Here is a 15631-nt window from a genome sequence, read left to right on the forward strand (position 1 = left end):
GTTCATTTTCGGCCCGTTCTGACTGTTGCTCATCGTGCATATGTGCGCGAGTGCCCTGGTGGGCACCCGCGTGAGTGCGAGCGCACGTGTGTGTGTGTGCGTGCGCGTATGCTTGCACATGCACGATCGGGTCATTCGTGGAAAGTTGGTCGCTTCAAAAGTCGATCTTTGGCCAAAAAAGTGTGTGTGTGTGCGTGCGCGCGCGAGGAAGGGTATGATGCGGCTCTTTGCAGTAACGGTAAAAAAGTTGGCTCTTCGCCTCTGACTGGTTGGCCACCCCTGCTCTAGTTGGTGTTGATTGGTCAGCTGTTTGTCGCCATGACAACAGTGTTTCACAAAAACTCACAAACTTTTGTGTTTTCAAATAATGAACGCCTAAATACTCCTTAAGGTAAGTATGGGATTGACTTGCAACCACAAGGAAGAAAACGTCAATGAAAAAAATACTGTAGCCATTAGAGGGTATGATCACTACTTTGAAAAATAAATTGGGCGATGTCAAGTTAAAGCAGGTATTCTTGTCATGGTGAATCATTACAATTTGCGGAACTGTAATGTCTATGCATGAAAACTAAACAAACCTTGCACGCTCATCGACCCAGGTGTAAAATGTGAGATTTTAAAGTTGTCATAAATGAAGAAAACAAAATGCTGTGCACCGCCACCGAGAGTGGAATAACCAATCCTGGTACGATTGACCATGGCCTCCGAAAATTGGCGGGCACATGTAACACCATGAAATGTTCATTTTAAACTATGATTGCAGTTTACTTTTTTTGTACAAGAAGTGAGCTATGAATATTTGAATGTCCAATTTTGGTCAATTTTGCACAACTCCAGGGGTCATAATTTCATGCCCTGAAGAAATCTGTATGATAATATTCTAATATACAAACAGCGCCACCTAGTGATGACTAAAAATGTCATTTTTGTACATTTTAATGTCGTCCACGGAGCCCGTTGAATGAATCAAACTGAAAATTTGTCAGAAAACCCTCATGAAATTCATCATGCTCCACGCCAAATATTGTGACTTTTCGGCAAAGGGTGTGGACATTAGAGTGCCTAAAATTCTGTGATTCACTATAACAATAATACCTGCGTTCACTGCTTGGGCCTGATAATGTCCAAGATGAGTCCTTTTCTGCTCACCTTCACATACAATAATTATGAACTCCACTGGAACAGCTCTGATCCCCCAGTCAGAACATGCAAAAATGGGCAGAGAATGTTGACTGAATGATTGAATCTAAATTGTTCAGATAGTTTACAACAATAATAATAATAACATTTCCACAGTGTGTGTGGCATGGCCCACCATTTTTGGGCTGTCAGATTAATTTTATTGAACTGAAATGTGATTGCACAAAATAATGATCATAATAATAATTAACCCACAAACAACCGGAAGCTGCACAGCCAAGGCACACACTTTGAAGTGAAGACAATAGACTGTTGGAAATAAATGATTAAAATTTTCTGCAAGGTGTAAATGTAGCTCAGGGCTTTTGAAAGTCTTGAGGCCCCCACAGAAGGCTGTGAAGGCCCTGATTGTATGCCACTGGTCAGATGTCAAACTCTCTTTGTTCGGTTTAAACCTAAATTTACAAATTGAAAAAAGAATTGATTTTCCTAATAATCAATGTATACCAAGCTTAAAAAATGTGACCACATAACCCGTATATGAAGCGAACTGTGGATTTTGTCTGGAAAATGACAAAAACAAGCAATTAGGCCTTTTTTGAAAATCACTCAAAATATGCTTAACATTGTGGGGTGGAATGGGCAAACTAATACATGTTATATTCCATCCCCATGTCTGTTCTCCTTCCTCTGCTAAAAGGACATAAATAATGGTGAACATACAAGTGGATCTACTTACATGGTTGAGTCAGTTAGATTGCAAACGGACTATCAATCGCCAAAAATCACATTCATTTCATCACTGCCCCCTCCCCCCCTTTGATTCTCATATTGGTATGGCAAACCGTTCATTTTTACTCCAGCTGTTACTTCCATCCATCCTGATGCGCTTATAAGGGATGTGGGCCGTGCTGGAGGCTATCCCAGCCGTGATCAGGGCACACAGATGAACAACCATCCATGCTCACACTCGCACCTCGGGTGTTCCATTAACCTGCCATGCATGTTTTTGGAATGTGGGAAGAAACCGGAGTACCCAGAGAAAACCCACGCAGGCACTGGCAGAACATGTAAACTCCACATAGGGAGGCCGGAGCCGGAATTTAATCCGCACCTCTGCACTGTGAGGCCAATGTCGGCAACCGAGCCGCCTCAGCTGTTACTTGTTATACTGAAATGCTTTGTTTGTTTATTTTGTACTGTGTCTTCCCGTCATCTTCAGCTAGTCATAGCAAACCATCAGAACCTTACATACTAGTACAGTGGTTCTTAACCTCGTTAAAGGTACCGAACCCAACCAGTTCGTATGCGCTTACACCGAACCCTTACTGAAATATAAAACTATGATTTAAGAAGTGTTCCTTCAGTGTTGCCGGTTGCGAGATGAGAGTTGCTCAACTTGTCATGACAAATCATGCAGATAGGACGCAGAGTCCCATCACATTCTGTGTGCATGTTGTACATATTCGTCTGACCACTTTCTTTTTTTGCTCGACATAGCATGTATTAAAACATCCCTTCCGCCCCCCAAAAAAATCACAGGATGTACTATCACGACAGTCACACGTTGACGACTGAGCAAACTAACTTTCTTGCAGCACTGACTGGACAAGCAATGTAATGCGATCATCTGCAGCCAGTGATGGACAAGTGGGCGTGTCGTAACTAAATGACATGTTGAGTCGGGTGTGTCTTCGGGCACTCGGCGGGGGACATCCTGAACTGGTTGCCAGCTGGTCGCAGGGCACACATAGACAAACGACAATTCACACCCACAATCCATTAAACTACCATGCAAGCTTTTGGAACGTGGGAGGAAGCCTCAGTACCTGGAGAAAACTCAAGCAGGCACGGGGGGAACATGCAAAGTCCACACAGGAAGGTGGGGGGCCTGGAATCAACCCCATGACCTCTCCTCTAGGAGGCGGATGTGCTAGCTTGTCGTTGACGGTGTCGCCTAATAATAATAATATGAATAATGGTGAAGATATTAGTAATAATAAAACAATGGTAGATTTGGCTGACTTGTGTTCGCGGATCGGTTCCCACTCAGTGACAGCTTGGATGTGGGTGTGAATGGCTGTTCGTCTCTATATGTGCCCCGTGACTGACTGGCGACCAGTTCAGGGTGTTGTCCATCTCTCCAGCCCCACACGGCACACTGTGCAGTATAAGCGGTGGTGAGAACGAATGAAGGAATGAATGGAAAGGCTGTTGCTTTTTTTTCCACACATCGTTGCAGTAAGATTCATTTACATGCAGTAATACAGTGCATACATAAAACCAGAAGACTAGAATTTACATAATTCTTATTCTTCGGGCGAAGCACGCTCTTGTGACGTAATTCACTCCCAACCGCTGCGCGCATTAAAACTGTAAATAGAGGAGAAAGAAGAAGATTTATTTATTATTTAAAATCAGCCATGTATCGTGAGGGGCAGGCGGCGGTGGGAGTGGATTCCCGTTCTTCTTTCCAGCATCACCGCCATTTCTGAAGGAGACGGTTTGTGCGTCAAACCCTCAGATGCGTATTGGCCGTGTGCTCGTCGTTGAATGTAATTGTTGATATCGACGTGAATCAATGAGACGGATGCGATTAACCACCGATTTTTTAAATGAAGTGGAATATCTTTTTTTTTGGTCCGCCACTGCGTTTATTTGAAGCCATTGTTTTGAGGTTTCTTATTTCTAACGTTTCATCCTTGTATTTCTCACGGGCTATGTCGACAAAAGAGACTCCATTTTCCAGTGATACGCAGTGCACGGCGGACTATTGTGGATCAAGCAGCAGACCGGAGACTCATACATGGTAAATGAACGTGTTTCTCGAATTATCTTGTCAAAAAGGATGCAATTCGGTAATATGGCATGGCAGGACGTATGAGTCGAAGCAGCCTATGCAGTGGTTTGAATGTCATAGGATGCTGGGAGAGTGGGTCGTGTGGGGCTAAATTCAACTGTATGTTTCATGTCGTCATTTCGGCTGAGTGGAAACGGATAATGTAGGAAAACAATCGTCGGGCTTCTTTGGCAAATCCCTTCCAGACGGCTGATAGACCTGACACATGAACCCAGTTTGCGCAAACAGCAGCGTTAATAGAATTATTTCAAGAAACGGGGATCCAAATCGTCCATTTGGCATTTCTAATCTTAAATTGTTTGGAATCCTACAGTCAACACTGACGCATTCTAGAGTGTGTGGATGCAATTTCTCTCACAAACATAATCTGTTAATGATGCAGCACTCAAGTGTAATTCATTCGTTCATTCGATCATTCATTCATTCACTCATTCAGTCAATCAGTCATCTGTCATTTCGGATCTTTACCAAAAGTGATTTCTAGGTCTCTGGATGAAAGAAAAAAACCCGACTTTGTGTGTGCAAGGTTTTATTGGGGGCACAGTTGTCTGATTAACCTGGATTAATGTGGTATCTTTTACTATAACATCAGTGACTCAACAAGTTGATTATTTGATTATGCTGTATTAAATATGCAAATGTGGCTTTTAATGGATTCAAGGAGTAAGACCACTAGCTACAGAAGGAGCGTTGAACTGGCTCAAAATCCCTCATTTAAAAGCTATATTACTCCTCATATTAAAGCTCTACGTTAAAGATCCTAAAAAAAAAAATCCAGCCCAGCATGAAGACTGGCAGCTCCCCAACAACAGTCTTAACTTTCATATTTTTGACCCACAAGTCCCAAAGTCCAAGCACTGACTGAGCTACTTTTATTCCCATCTTGCAGACATGAACAAAAAATAAATAAATAAAATGACAGCAGACACTGTAGCTCAAAATGTAAATGGTTCAGATAATGGATGGATGGTAATAATGAAGTCTATTGTTTTATGTCCCGATCTTGTTTTGTGATTGGATTCGTTAAGTCATTATATGGCACTGCCTTCATACTGTTTCCGGAGACAGGTGGCCAGGCGATAGCAGTTCATGCAGTCCCTGGGGCTCTGATCTACATAGCTCACCTCTCAAGGAAAACATCTACTCAATGCTGTCTTCACCGCCCTCCCACCTCCATCCACTCAGCCCCACCACTTCTCACTATTGTTCTCTCCGTTAATATGACCCTCTTTCCTCTCCTTTTAACTTTTCACCTAATTCTTGGTTTAGCGGTTAGCTACATTAATTTATTCCTTGATCACCGTTAAAGGTGAATCACAACTGGATAATGGCAATGCAGTTATTGCTTTCAAATTTCATTTGAAGAAGCCAATTTTCCCCACCTCTTAGCCCAAGTCAGCTGGCCTGCGACCCTAGTTTGGATAAGCGGCACAGAAATTTGATGCACAGTGCTCCCACAAACACAAGACATCCTGTAAATGATATTTGCGTAACACAAACTATTGTTAAAATACAACATTTATTCACTGTACAAGGAATGATTTAGGGCAGGGGTGTCAAACTCATTTTTGTCGTGGGCCACATTTTAGTTAGCGTTTCCGTTGGAGGGCCGTTATAACTGAAACCAAATTAAAAGATTAAAAGACAATAACGGTTCATTCAACTGTTGGTTAAGTTGCTGTAATGAGGGGTTTGGTTACAAGAAAATGCTTGCAATATGTCTCTTATTTATTATTTATTATATGAGAATTTTAAATTTTGGTCGAGATTTTAGCAAGCATCATGGAAGTTGACATGTTTGATTTGCAATTGCAGGCCACATAAAATGATGTGGCCGGCCAGATCTGGCCCCCGGGCCTTGAGTTTGACACTAGTGATTTAATCGTTTCCTCGACTTATGAGTTTAATTTGTGCTATGTCCACACTTGTAACTCAAATCATTCATATCTCAATTGTTGTTTTGTATTATTTTGTCTTTTTTTTTGTTAACTTTTCTTTTGATAGCGGGGCGGATACCTGCAGTGGCTCCTCTTGTTTTATGTTGAGAGGGAAGAAATTTCATCTGGGCTGTATGTTACACATACAGTACATTTGACAATAAAGCTTATCCAAATTAATGGCCCCTACCAAAAAAATAAATAAATAAATATATATATATATATATAGAGAGAGAGAGAGAGAGAGAGAGAGAGAGAGAGAGAGAGAGGTGGCCCGGTAGTACAGTGGTTATCACGTCGACTTCACAGTGCAGAGGTACCGGGTTCGATTCCAGCTCCGGCCTCCCTGTGTGGAGTTTGCATGTTCTCCCCGGGCCTGCGTGGGTTTTCTCCGGGTGCTCCGGTTTCCTCCCACATTCCAAAAACATGCATGGCAGGCTGATTGAACGCTCTAAATTGTCCCTAGTTGTGAATGTGAGCGTGGATGGTTGTTCGTCTCTGTGTGCCCTGCGATTGGCTGGCAACCGATTCAGGGTGTCCCCCGCCTACTGCCTGAAGACAGCTGGGATAGGCTTCAGCACCCCCCGCGACCCTAGTGAGGATCCAGCGGTTCGGAAAATGGATGGATGGATATATATATATATATATATACAATTTTTTTTTCCAAGAAAAATAGCACTCTACAGTACACTGCTTTCAAATAGGAACCTTAACAATAATGTGGTTACATTAGAGAATAGAATGTAGTGAAAAAAATATTGTAGATAGAGGTGTCAAATTTTCACGTTAATTGCGAATAATTAATTACAGCTGCATTTAGGGCGTTATGTTTTGTAATCGCGTTCATCTAAATTTTAATCTCTTACTTTATTGTTTCTGTAGGTGGGTTGACTTTTTCTAATATCCCTTTTTATGTGTTGGCCTCCTGTGTTTGAGTTGTTGAGGATGGAGAAACAACTGTCAGTCACAGCCTGAAGCGGACATTGATTGGCTGTCATTATGTTTGTTCTTGTTGAGCATAAGATGATTGGCTCACATTGGAGTCGGGCGGGCTAAGCTACCAGTGTGAGGAGAGGAGAAGTGAAAATGGAGGAGCATGTGAGAGTTCTCGGCACAATGAATGGAAAATTTACTTTTCAAAAACGCCCTGACGGCACTATTGATAAAAGTAGAGTGTTGTGCCTAATTTGTAAGGCGGAGAAAAAAAATAGTGTGTTTCTGGTAACGCAACCGGCCGAGAATTTCTATGTCGAAAATGCCAGTTTTTTTTTTAAACAACCCTCTACATTTTTGTGTGAGAGTTTACATCGGTGCAAACTCTCGCAATATTCACGTTGAGCGCGTGCGTCGTTTGCCCTGTCTTCTGTCTACAACATTGAATCATGGCGGCGGCCGCGATCTCCGACGACAGTTTAAACCGCGTTTTCTGTGTTGCAGTCGCATGCTCGCACCGTAATGTTAAGAAAATAGCATCCATTGATGTATCGAAAAAATTGATGAACACTCGGCCCGTGGTGTTCATCAAATAAACCACGTGAAAATAGCAGTGTCAATGTGCCAACGGTGAATTCTATGACATTGATGATATGAATATGTCAGTGTTTCAAGTTTTAAATACTTTACCTGACCTAAGATCGATTTGATTTAGATGTATAGAAAAAAAACACAAGAAACAGTGGCTAAAAGAGAAAGTGTAGACGTATTCGATGTCATGATGAAAGCAGCACGTTCAGAAAAGGAGAAAAACAAAGAATTTCAAAAGAAAACTCCAAGGTAGGTGGGTCTACAATGTGTAACTAGACAGGTTTTGAGTTCTGAAACAGTCAGAATGTTTTATGTTTTATGGTTATTTTGTTAAAATTTTTGATGAGAAAAAATAAAAAGATGAAAAAAAAAACTTTGTCCTACCGACCGACCCTATGCTTAAATTTCATGTTACCTGAAACACACTATCCTTTTTGTTTGGCCTAAGGAGTTTGCTGGCCACCGAAGTAGCTCAAGTTTAGCCTCGCACATTAATGCAAAGCACCCAGTAATATAGCGAGCTAAACCAAAGCTCTTCGCCAAACTAACCTCAAGGAGAACACCCCGCGTACGAGGCATGAAGTCAGCATAGCTGCTGTGTCCTCAGTAGCCTACCAGAAGTGGTTGATGTTTATTGCAGCACTTTATTTTCTCATAATGAACAGTGTTATTTGGGATTAATCTCAAATACAGCAGAAAGTAAATGGCTTGGACTGCATCTGTTCAAGTCTGGTTAAAAACAATAAAATACTTTATAATACCACTTTTTTTGTGATGTGAATCTTTTGATCTGCCTCAATGCTCAATAATGTAATGAATTTAAAACGAAAACGGGGTTTTTTTTAGATGAGATTAAGATCTAGATTAATTATGATCTGTAATTAATTGATCCAATTAATCTCACAATTTTTTTAAATCTCTTGACAGCACTAGTTGTAGAGGCCTATTATGTGATAAATTTGCCCTTTTTTTATGTCATAGGGTGATAATGCAATCACTGGCCGACCTAATAAACGTCCTAAACCTATAACATAATAATCGTTGACCAATAATGCAATATATTTTTTAAATTAGCCATAATAATGGTATTGGCCTGGATTTTCTTTTAACAGGATAATAACGTAATCACGAGCAAATAACATAATTAAGTCATTAAGTTATCAACCATAAGTTATGACATCTATTACTTTAATTATCTTAAATAAAAAAGTTTTATTATCTCATTTTGTATTTATATTGCACTTAATTGAACAGTGTTTGTTTTTTTTCCTTCTTTCTTCTTTCTACCCACAATCTTGCTGATGTAGACTGTAAATTTCCCCAGTGTGGGACAAATAAAGGATATCTTAATCTTAATCTCATTTAAAATGGCAAATATATTAAATTACGGGCAATTATTATTTGGCATAGTATGGGCAGCCACATTTTTCCCCATTCCATTTAAATCAAATGGAATTGCACTTCACTTAAATAAAAGTAGCGCCCCTACAACTTTTCAATGAACCAGCCCCGGTGGTGATCCCTAATCACCAACACTGAACTAAACCTTCTCAATTTATTTGGATTTTTTTGAGATGGTTGCTCATATTTTTCTGTGATTTCATACACTAATTCTATTGACATCAAAGGATTCTTCTCAGTATTCGGTTTCTTCGACCCGTGACAATAAAAAAGAAATTTGGAAAAATACCCTGGAGGTGGGGCTCGTTGGCAAGCGCCTGGTGGCCGGGCCTACACCCATGGGGCCCGGCCGGGCACAGCCCGAAGAGGCAACGTGGGTCCCCCTTCCCATGGGCTCACCACCCATGAGAGGGGCCAAAGGGGTTGGGTGCAATGTGAGCTGGGCGGCAGCCAAAGGCTGGGACCCTGGCGGTCCGATCCTCGGCTGCAGAAGCTAGCTCTTGGGACATGGAATGTCACCTCTCTGGCAGGGAAGGAGCCCGAGCTGGTGTGTGAGGCAGAGAATTTCCGACTGGATATAGTCGGACTTGCCTCCACACACAGCCTGGGTTCTGGTACCAGTTCTCTCGAGAGGGGTTGGACTCTCTTCCACTCTGGAGTTGCTCACGGTGAGAGGCGCAGAGCAGGTGTGGGCATACTCATTGCCCCCCGGCTCAGTGCCTGTACATTGGGGTTCACACCGGTAGACGAGAGGGTTGCCTCCCTCCGCCTTCGGGTGGGTGGACGGGTCCTGACTGTTGTTTGTGCATATGCACCAAACAGCAGCTCAGCATGCCCACCCTTTTTGGAGTCCTTGGAGGGTGTGCTGGAGAGTACTCCTGCTGGGGACTCCCTTGTTCTGCTGGGGGACTTCAATGCTCACGTGGGCAATGACAGTGAGACCTGGAGGGGCGTGACTGGGAGGAACGGCCCCCCCGATCAGAACTCGAGTGGTGTTTTGTTATTGGACTTCTGTGCTCGCCACGGATTGTCCATAACGAACACCTTGTTCAAACATAAGGGTGTCCATATGTGCACTTGGCACCAGGACACCCTAGGCCGCAGTTCGATGATCGACTTTGTAGTTGTATTATCGGATTTGCGGCCGCATGTTCTGGACACTCGGGTGAAGAGAGGGGCGGAGCTGTCAACTGATCACCACCTGGTGGTGAGTAGGCTCCGATGGTGGGGGAAGATTCCGGTCCGTCCTGGCAGACCCAAACGTATTGTGAGGGTTTGTTGGGAGCGTCTGGCGGAATCCCCTGTCAGAAGGAGTTTCAACTCCCACCTCCGACAGAGCTTTTCCCATGTTCCGGGGGATGCGGGGGACATTGAGCCCGAGTGGACCATGTTCCGTGCCTCTATTGTTGAGGCCGCCAATCTGAGTTGTGGCCGTAAGGTGGTCGTGGCGGCAACCCCCGTACTCGCTGGTGGACACCAGCAGTAAGGGATGGTGTCAAGCTGAAGAAGGAGTCCTATCGAGCCTTTATGGCCTGTGGGACCCCAGAGGCAGCTGACGGGTATCGGCTGGCCAAGCGGAACGCAGCTTCGGTGGTCGCCGAGGCAAAAACCAGAGCGTGGGAAGAGTTCGGTGAGGCCATGGAAGCCGACTTCCGGACGGCTTCGAGGAAATTCTGGTCCACCATCCGACGTCTCAGGAGGGGGAAGCAGTGCACCACTAACACTGTGTACAGTGGGGATGGGGCGCTGCTAACCTCGACTCGGGACGTTGTGAACCGGTGGGCAGAGTACTTCGAAGACCTCCTCAACTCCACCAACACGCCTTCCTTGGAGGAAGCAGAGCCTGGGGACTCTGAGGTGGGCTCTCCTTTCTCTGTGGTTGAAGTCACCGATGTGGTTAAAAAGCTCCTCGGTGGCAAGGCCCCAGGGGTGGATGAGATCCGCCCGGAGTTCCTCAAGGCTCTGGATGTTGTGGGGCTGTCCTGGTTGACACGCCTCTGCAACATCGCGTGGTCAACAGGGAGAGTGCCTCTGGATTGGCAGACCGGGGTGGTAGTCCCTCTTTTTAAAAAGGGGGACCGGAGGGTGTGTTCCAACTACAGAGGGATCACACTCCTCAGCCTCCCTGGTAAGGTCTATTCAGGGGTGCTAGAGAGGAGGGTCCGTCAGGAAGTCGAGCCTCAGATTGAGGAGGAGCAGTGTGGTTTTCGTCCCGGCCGTGGAACAGTGGACCAGCTCTACACCCTTAGCAGGGTCCTCGAGGGTATGTGGGAATTCGCCCAACCAGTCTACATGTGTTTTGTGGACTTGGAGAAGGCGTTTGACCGTGTCCCTCGGGGAGTTCTGTGGGCGGTGCTTCGTGGGTATGGGGTACCGAATCCCCTGATACGGGCGGTTCGTCACTATACCACCGATGTCAGAGTTTGGTTCGCATTGCCGGCAGTAAGTCGGAATCGTTTCCAGTGGGGGTAGGACTCCGCCAAGGCTGCCCTTTGTCGGCGATTCTGTTCATAACCTTTATGGACAGAATTTCTAGGCGCACCCGAAGCGTTGAGGGGGTCCGTTTTGGGGGCCTCAGTATTGCATCCCTGCTTTTTGCAGATGATGTGGTGCTGTTGGCTCCTTCAAACAGGGCTCTCCAACTCTCACTGGAGCGTTTCGCAGCCGAGTGTGAAGCGGCTGGGATGAAGATCAGCACCTCCAAATCTGAAACCATGGTCCTCAGTCGGAAAAGGGTGGAGTGCCCCCTCCGGGTCGGGGAGGAGATCTTGCCCCAAGTGGAGGAGTTCAAGTATCTTGGGGTCTTGTTCACGAGTGAGGGCAGAAGGGAGCGAGAGATCGACAGGCGGATCGGTGCAGCGTCTGCTGTGATGCGGACGTTGTATCGGTCTGTCGTGGTGAAGAAGGAGCTGAGCCAAAGGGCGAAGCTCTCAATTTACCGGTCGATCTACGTTCCAACCCTCATCTATGGTCACGAGCTATGGGTCGTGACCGAAAGAACGAGATCCCGGATACAAGCGTCCGAAATGAGTTTTCTCCGCAGGGTGTCCGGGCTCTCCCTTAGAGATAAGGTGAGAAGCTCGGTCATCCGGGAGGGGCTCAGAGTCGAGCCGCTTCTCCTCCACATCGAGAGGAGCCAGATGAGGTGGCTTGGGCATCTGATTCGGATGCCTCCTGAGCGCCTCCCTGGTGAGGTGTTCCGGGCATGTCCCACCGGGAGGAGACCCCGAGGAAGACCCAGGACACGCTGGAGAGACTATGTCACCCAGCTGGCCTGCGAACGTCTCGGGATCCCCCGGGGAGAGCTGCAAGAAGTAGCTAGGGAGAGGGAAGTCTGGGCTTCCCTGCTAAAGCTGTTGCCCCCGCGACCCGGCCCCGGATAAGCGGTAGATGATGGATGGATGGATGGATGGAAAAATACCAGCACAAGAACAAAAAACAAAACACAACAAATAACTTATTTTCACCGCAACTGTAACCAACCGGTGGGCAGATGTGAAGTTTGCTGCTGTCGAAAAGTGCAGTGCTATAAGTGGCTGACACTGACGGTTACCATCTATTTATTTCCACTTATGGGCGCGTCCTCAGGGATTTAGCAGAGAAGCCGAGACTTACCACTCCCCAGCCACTTCATCCAGTTCTTCCGGTAATGCCAAGGCGTTCCCAGGACAGCCAGGAGTGATAAGCTGTATTTCATGTCAAACTTTGACTTTGAAACCAATATTTTGCATTTCTGACAGCTCAAAAAGCTAAAAAACACCAAACAATTAAGAGAAAGCTATTTTGATGGCAGAAAAAGAATGTACTGTATGTTGATGTATTTAATTATTTACAGGCAAAAGAGCTGGAGATACAATGAACAGTGCAATAATACTGTCCCACAGGGGTGTGCAAAATTTACAAAGAGCCTCTATAAATTTGAGTCACTGTTTCGGGAGCTAATGGCAAGAGGGAAGAGACTGAATATCTGCTGTTTTCGGGGCGCATGGTTCGATAGCGCCTACCTGAGGGGAGTAGCTGGAAGAGGTGGTGGGCAGGGTGTGGGGGGTCCAGTCGCATTTTCCATGCGCTTGTTGCGGTTTGCAAGGCCTCAAGAGTGGTTAGGGCGGTCCTTATCGCAGTCGAATTTGACCCTTTTTTTTTGTGGTGGCACCAAACCAGACTGATTGGGGAACACAGGACTGATTCGATGACTGCTGTGTCAAACCATTTCAGCAACTGCGGCTGTGCTTCCTCAGCAGCCTCAGGAAGTACATCCTGTGCTGGACCCTTTTCAGGATGGAGTTGATTTTGGCCTCCCATTTCATGACCTGAGAGACTGTGATTCCCAGCAATTTGAAGGTCTCGACAGTTGACAGAGGGCAGTTGGATAGTGTGAGGGGCAGCTGTGGTGAAGGATGTTTCCTCAAGTCCACGATCATCTCGACAGTCTTGAGCATGTTCAGCTCCAGGCTGTCTTGGCTGCACCAGAGTGCCAGCTGTGCCAATTCTTGTTGGTATGCAGAATCGTCACCGTCTTTGATGAGGCAGATGACTGTGATGTCGCCTGATAACTGAGTTTGACGGCAGGGTGCAATGAAGGGCAGTCGTTCGTGTAGAGGGAGAAGAGCAGCAGAGTGAAGACGCACGCTCAGGGGATCCCAGTGCTGATGATCTGGGTTGATGATGTTGTCCTTCCCAGCCTCACCTGTTGTGTCCTGCCTGTTAGAAAGCTGAGGATCCACTGGCAGATCGTAAGAGACGCATTGAGCTGGAGAAGCTTGGAGATGAGGAGTTCCGGGATGATGGTGTTGAACACAGCGATGAAGTCCACAAACAGGATCCTTGCGTAGGTCTTTATGTCATTGAGGTGCTCCAAGATGTAGTGCAGCCCCATGTTGACTGCGTCATCCACTCACCTGTTTGCCCAGTAGGCAAACTGCAGGGTGTCCAGCAGGGGTCTGGTGATGTTCTGAAGGTGGTCCAGCACAAGGCGTTCGAAGGACTTCATGACCACAGATGTCAGAGCGACAGGTCGTTCAGTTCTGATGTTGGCGGACTGTTTGAAGCAGGGTGGGACATCACACGTGTGAAGAGCAGAGCCAGCTGTTTGGCGCAGGCTTTCAGGCATGAGGGAGACACCCCATCCGGCCCAACAGCCATCTTGATCTTCTGCTGCTTGAGGAGCCGTCTGACATCCTATGCGTGGATCAGGAGAGCAGAGAAATTGGGTCTGGGGTGTGAATGAGGTAGGGGAAGGGCAGGTATGGGAAGTGTAGATGTCCTTTTCAAATTTGCAGAAAAACATGTTTAGATCATCAGCCAGTCCCTTATTGTTCATTGTTTGGAGGCATGGTGTGCTCTTGTTTGTAACTGCTTTCAGGCCATTCCACATAGATGCAGAGTCGTTAGCAGTAAACTGTTTTTTCAGCCTCTATAGTTTGTCTTTGCGATGTTAATTTCCCTTGTCAGATGGTTTCGGGTGTGTTTGTACAGTGTCCTATCGCCACTTCTAAAGGTGGCCTCGGTCGCTTTTTTAAGTTGTCTGAGTTTGGCAGTTATTCATGGCTTATTGTTGCTGAAGGAGTGGTAGGTCTTTGCCAGTACACACGTCCTCACAGAAATTGATTTATGTTGTGACAGTGATTTCGTCCAGGCTACCAGTTGAAGTTTCAAAAATACCCCAGTCAGTGTAGTCTAAGCATTCTTGTAGTGCCAGCATTGCTTCATCGGTCCACCTCTTCATGGTCTTAACAGCAAGTTTTGCACATTTGAGTTAGTGCCTGTATGTTGGAACTAAGTGTATTAACATTGATCAGACGAGCCCAGCCCTGCGTGGGCAACAGATCGGTATGAGTCTTTAAGTGTTGCCTGGACCAGAGTGTTGACTGGTGAAACAATCAATCTGCTGCATATATCTGGGAAGTTGTCCTCTTATAAAAGCACACAAGATGATTAGGAGAGAGTCTGGAATGTTTTCGCTCGAGTTCGTTAACTTGGTCAGCCAGCATTTGTAGTGCTGTGTTTGCGTTAGCTTGCGGTGCGTGATAAACACTGGTGAGTATGAAAGAGAACTGTTCTGTTGATGGTGGCGCGGGTACTCGTAGCGGCTCCTCTCTTTCCTGTGGTTGAGAGGAAAGAAATTTCACATAGAGCACATTTGACAATAAACTTGACTTACCTTGACTAATAGCCCATTACTACAAAAATAGTCTCTTGGAGCTATTTGCGAAACCTAACAGAAAGTACCCAATTTCTTTCAAATTTAGCGTTTTTTGTGGTCACATTTTAACTCCTCTTCGAGATTTTACCGATTGTTTTGAAACTGTGATTGTTTCATCTAAAGACGTTCAAGATGAAAAATAAAAGCTTTTTTATTTCTAAATGGCGATCACAGAGGAGCGGTTGACGACTTGTCTTGAAGAAGTGATTGATAATTTGGCCAAAAGAAGCCCCACTGTGCAGAGTTGCAGGGTTTGATTCCTGCTCTGGCCTTCCTTTGTGGAGTTTGCATGTTCTCCCCCGTGCCTGCGTGGGTTTTCTCCAGGTACTCCAGTTTCCTCCCACATTCTAAAAACATGCATGGCAGGCTGATTGAAAACTCCAAATTGTCCCTAGATGTGAGTGTGAGCGCAGGTGGTTGTTCGTCTCTGTGTGCCCTGCAATTGGGTGGCAACCAGTTCAGGGTGTTCCCCGCCTACTGCCCGAAGACAGCTGGGATAGGCTCCAGCACACCCCGCGACCCTTGTGAGGATAAGCGGATCAGAAAATAGATGGCTGGATGGAA

The 15631-nt window shown here is 45.6% G+C and overlaps 1 protein-coding gene across 2 annotated transcripts in view; it reads left to right on the plus strand.

Moving 5' to 3' along the window:
* Nucleotides 1-3579: 3579 nt before the first annotated feature.
* nlgn1 (neuroligin 1) overlaps nt 3580-15631 on the plus strand; it is a 107868-nt gene continuing 95816 nt past the window's right edge. For both annotated transcript variants that reach the window (XM_086114764.1, XM_086114765.1), the window contains exon 1: nt 3580-3952. The gene's annotated coding sequence lies outside the window, so the exon portion shown is untranslated. The remainder of the gene's footprint in view (nt 3953-15631) is intronic.

Source organism: Hippocampus guttulatus, chromosome 7, assembly GCF_054856545.1.
Source record: "Hippocampus guttulatus isolate MCC_2025c chromosome 7, RoL_Hgut_1.0, whole genome shotgun sequence".
Lineage (NCBI taxonomy): Eukaryota > Metazoa > Chordata > Actinopteri > Syngnathiformes > Syngnathidae > Hippocampus > Hippocampus guttulatus.